This window comes from Argopecten irradians, chromosome 13 (genome assembly GCF_041381155.1).
Source record: "Argopecten irradians isolate NY chromosome 13, Ai_NY, whole genome shotgun sequence".
Taxonomy (NCBI): Eukaryota; Metazoa; Mollusca; class Bivalvia; order Pectinida; family Pectinidae; genus Argopecten; species Argopecten irradians.
In genome coordinates this window covers 2791402-2797358 of record NC_091146.1, presented here as the reverse complement: position 1 = coordinate 2797358, position 5957 = coordinate 2791402, and positions in this window count along the sequence as shown.

Here is a 5957-nt window from a genome sequence, read left to right as displayed (position 1 = left end):
CACACACTACACACCACATACATTGGAGGCTGTCCTTATATAACCCTGGCTGTTTATAGGACGTTACACACACTACACACCACATACATTGGAGGCTGTCCTTATATAACCCTGGCTGTTTATAGGACGTTACACACACTACACACCACATACATTGGAGGCTGTCCTTATATAACCCTGGCTGTTTATAGGACGTTACACACACTACACACCACATACATTGGAGGCTGTCCTTATATAACCCTGGCTGTTTATAGGACGTTACACACACTACACACCACATACATGGAGCTGTCCTTATATAACCTGGCTGTTTATAGGACGTTACACACACTACACACCACATACATTGGAGGCTGTCCTTATATAACCCTGGCTGTTTATAGGACGTTACACACACTACACACCACATACATTGGAGGCTGTCCTTATATAACCCTGGCTGTTTATAGGACGTTACACACACTACACACCACATACATTGGAGGCTGTCCTTATATAACCCTGGCTGTTTATAGCACGTTAATGAAATAAACCAAACAAACCTCCAACGTTATATGGGAATGGCTCATGGAAACCTTGGTCCAATACTGGGTCTAGTGTGAGAATGACGTGGTGAGCAAAGACCACTCCTGATAGTGAAAATTATATTTAATCTCTACAGCTGCTGATGTGTGTTACCTAATATTTATTGATATTGTTTGATTAGATTAACGCCCTATTAACAGCCAGAGCCATGTAAGAACGGTCTCCCATGTATGCGGTGTGTTGTGTGTATGAAGCGTGTAGTGCGTGTTTTGGGAGACTGCGGTGTATTCTATTGAATGTGTGTCTTCTTGTATAGTGGAACAATTTACATTCAATTAATTGTAATGTTAGATTAAATTGCAATAACATTGGGACACTTGCAATTGTGCTAAATGTTGTCGTTGTCTGATCATTATTTTCAAAGTTTTACTATACTGTATTGTTCGGTATATAATTCTGGTTTGTGGGGATAGCCCCAATCACTTGGATGATATATAATGCACCTCTCATTGATATTCTAATCAGTTGCGATTTTAACCACTAGTTCGATGCCCACGGCTAGAAATTTTATGGCTGGAATAGTGCCAATTGAAATGAACTAGTCCGAAAGTGCTAAAACTAGAAAGTTTTTTTAAATCTAGGACGAATAGTTTTCTCTATGACAAAAAGAGCGCAAATTATAGACCATACAACTTTAACTGATAATAATAATTTAAATGCCAGGACTTTTATAGACGTGATTATATACGGTTAATCTTCTTTTTTTTTTTTTTTTTTTTTTAATTTTTTTTGAAGAGATTTTACATGGGTACAAAAAGCATATTTAAATCGTTATATTCATTTATAAACTTTGAACTTCTCTAATACTGTAAATCAAGTTATTTACAAGGGCTGCTAGATATAATGCACTCTCAAGGTGTTCATTGAAAAAACAAAGTTTACTCTCTCTGCAGATATGTATACATGTATATGCATTATATATATTAATTAGTTATTATATGTTTTCACATATATATATAATACTCGACTGAATTATATCAAAACTGAAAAAACCCAACTAGTTGCCGTGTAGACAAAGTGGTTTACAGTACCAGGTATTCCCTATACAATATGATAATAATTTTCTTGAGTTTTAATTGAACGATTAATGACATAAATTTGCAAGTTGCACCCTTTTAGAAAAGCAAAAGAAGAGATTAAGTAAAAGAGAAAAATAGTAGAACGAACTGAGAGAAAGAAGAAGTGGCAATGGACTGACAAGGCTCATTATTCTCAATGAGATTTATAATATCATATGTAAAAAGATTAGATATCACACCAAGATCATGCAAAAAAGCAATTAAAGTATATTAAGAGAAAAAGTTTAAAAAGTGACATTATTCTAAAAAACCATTTTCTCCACTCATTGAGGATATACGGTTAATCTTACCACCGCGACATTCTCCCGTGCGTAGGAAAATGTCTCCGAAACATAACAGTTATCCTTAAGGTTTTAAATCATGTTTATACTAGTGATATTTGGTATATTCATATATCACTCCTTATATGTACTTGAACAAAAGCTACTTATAAAGAAGAATTTATTGTATATATTAGGCATCACTGTCGGCTCGTAGATTCATGTATTGCTTTTCAATTTGAGCAAAATATGCAAAAAATTGCACATATCATATTAATAAATCCGCAGAGCTCGGTACATATTTCTGTCATCAAATAACCATGCCACTATGTTTACTAGTGTTTATAGCATGTACAAGGAGAGCGCTTGCTTGACTAGATTCGATTTTACAAAGCATCAACAGCGAGTCGTTTTTTACATTGTCATACAGGTATGAACGGATCACGCGCGTCATTGACCCCGCTTTACTTGTTCCAACATATCAGACAATAAATTGTTAGATGTGATAGACGTACTTTGTATAAGATGATACGACATGCAAAGTGTTTTAGCTTGGGACGGGATAATCTTCCTTGTAAAGATTCATAGATTTCTCATGCGCTGTTGAAGATTTAATTGAGTCAAATAAGAAACGGGTTGGGGTGTGATGTTACTGTGCTCTAGTCCATCGATTGTGCTCATTCGTTACAATAACAAACAGGTATTGAGGTTTTGTATGGCACAACGTCTTCAACATTAACCATTAAATGTGGTTTTATAATGTTACACTGTAAACGGTCTGTGGTATAATTTGTTTAAATCTACCGGGAAGCAATAATTAAAAACATGATATACGTTTAGAGTGACACATGTCAGTTTATATAAGTATTATCAATTCATATTTATCTTTTTATCAAATATTTTGACTTTATTTAACAAATTTAGTTTAAAAAAAGACGAAAAAAGGTAAGAAATAAGAACTTGCCTTAGATGATACATAGTGTATCTTTCTACAACATAAAACTTTAGTTTAATCTCCTTTTACGGCACATCATATAATAGTTTCTATTGGTTTAAACGGAATCATTATTTTGCGTATGAAAGGTTTTTTTTTATGATTTTTTATGAAAACGTAAAAATATATTAGACATTATATAATTTGCACACAGTCTAGCCAGATGTCTCAGCTAAGCAGTGGTTGTATATATTTTAGTATTACATGGAATCATTATTCCGTAGGTTGCGTTATTGTTTTCCACAGCTTCCTGTAGTGCTTTATTTTGCAATAATTAATATCGTCCTAATCTAGATTAAATCCGTACAACAACAGCCAATGCAACCAACAAAACCGAAAGTAAAGTAATCTCGATCATTGATGAAGAGTCTATTCTGAAAATATTATAACCTAAATGAAGAAATCAAATAACTTTAATTTGATAATGGAAATACCATTAAAACAAGCCAAAAGGTTTAACTTCTTTTACTTATATGCAAACTGTTTTTATTTCATTTTAGATATAGGATTAAACAAGCAATATTGTGTAATTAATTATATATGGCAGTTCACACTGTTTTGTACATACCTGTGTTCAGGTAGGAATCTATTTGGTCCAGTTTGGTAGTCAGGTTAGAAATAACACGCTAAAGACATTCTGTAGCACCGTTTATAATTAGATATGCAGACGCATGCGCAATCCTTCTAACAAACCTCCTAGTCAGGTACAAATAATTTCAATAAAACGAATTCAATCTCCATGGAATGTTGTCAAATAACATTCCATATGTAATTATTAAGGAAATATTTAAAATTATATTTTCTTATTGAATGAGAAATAACTATTCTCTGATATTGCAAATCGAAATTTTGAGTTATAAAGGTTTTATCTTTAATACCAAATAGTTTTGTCGTCCTTTGATCAACATTTCTACGTAGTATTATCAGACTTAGTTTATTTAAGGGTAAATTGCTTAAACGTTTTTAAGTGTTTACATTCAATTGACCTACTGCTCCATAGGGTTTATCATCTCATAAATAAAAGTAAGGGGTTATTTTTTTTATATTTACAATACTCACTTTAAACAATAAAATCAGCCAGAACATCAGTTACAATCATTTACCGTGTGCTTTTCGCCGTCAAAATTATACTGCCGTCATGTTTAACCGTGCACAACAGCCTTTCGTTGACTGACAGCTTCATCCGCTCTTTTTTCTATTACGTCACGAAAATGGTTCTTTTATTTCAGTTATTTTATTCATGTCAAATATCAAAAACATAATCAAAAATTAAATTTGTTTTATTGCATGTCTCCGATTAATGTCTCGTACATGTGTTATTTGTAATTATTGACACGTGATTTTGTGGAGTGTAGCCATGTATCCATACGCACCGAATCGGGTCACTTTCTGCACTCAAGTTATTGGGGAAATAAACAGATCTGTTCCAACTTTAAGTCTATCGATACAGAAACAGTGGCAATTATAAATATCGTAATTTATAATGCTTTATTGAACTTTTGCCGTAATTGTCATACTCACGAATCAATAAGAGCTTTTATTATTTTATTCATAATATAAAATACAAACATTTTGAGAGTTACAATAACTAAAATGCATAGTTTATAATTTAAAAAGTATCAATCAGAGCTGAAAATAGATTGTTTTTAAGATAAATTAGCAATCAAAATTTGCTGTCGCAGCGACTTTTCATATCATACTGATTATGTTTTTTGCCAAATGGATAAATATCATGAACATGCAGTGTATGCTATCCGCAAAAAACATGTGGAAAACAAAATACATCGAACTAAAGAGCTTAAAATGAAATCGATAAATAGTTTTAGTTGTCAATAATATTAGTATTTAAGAAATTAAGTTATAAAGTTTGAAAAAACATAGATAGTGGAATCACATGTCGGACGTTGAGATGTCGTCTGTTATTGATAAATGATTTAAGTGACAAATATCATTACTGTTCAGTTTTCTCTAAAATTTACCTGAAAGAATCGGTTTAACATAAAATAATATTCTTTATTAATGTTTATCAAAAAACATAGGTTTAGTTTTTTTTATGTTAAACGTCCTATTTAAGAACGGCCTCCCATTTGTGCGGTGTGTGGATGTATATAGGTTTGAGAGACACCATGTTGGACGTTGGGATGTCATCTGTTATTGATGACTGATTTTAGTATTATTACTGTTAAGTTTTCTCTATAATTTACCTGAAAGAATACAACAAAAATTATTCATTGATGATTATCAAAAAAGAACATCGTTTTGAATTGGTTTATTATGCTTAACGTCGTATCAACTGACCTTTAAGAACGACCTTCCGTTTGTGCTGTGTGTTAATGTATATATTTTTGGGAGATTGCGGTATATCCATGTTGTGTCTCCGTGTAATTTTTACACTCCTGTCCTTTTTATAGTGCACCAAAGACATCAAAAACATATACCTCATACGATTACATTATACCGGCACCACCGGGATTAAAAGAAACATTCGTTGATATTATACGTACGGAATACAAAGTCAGATGCTAAAGCAGATCGATCCTTGAAGATATTTGGACATTACAAACGGAATTAAGCTCATGTATACATGCACACCAATCCATTTTCGAAACATCAAAGCATCGTTTTGTAATATGAATACAATAAAACTGGTATCGTATGTCGCGGTGTTTAAATTCACCGTATCAAGGAACTTTACAAGATAGTATAGTGGAGAAAATTAGAACTACCCCTGTCATCCTAAGAGTAATGACATAGTCGAACGGTTCAATTAAACTTTGCTGCAAATGTTGGGTACTATAAAGGGAGTGATCGGGATTTGATGTGGAACGTTGTTTTATGTGGCCAACAACAGTTGGATGGTAAAAGGGCTAAGGATCCCTATCTTTATCTTAACCCAGAGAATATGGTGCTGATGAACCAAGGGAGACAATTCAAAATCAGAATCCCGGGATAGAAGTAGATGAGAGTTTCTCCTACACTACTGACTCTGACAGCTGAAATGATGCTGGAAGTCAAACACCAGATACACCCAGGTGC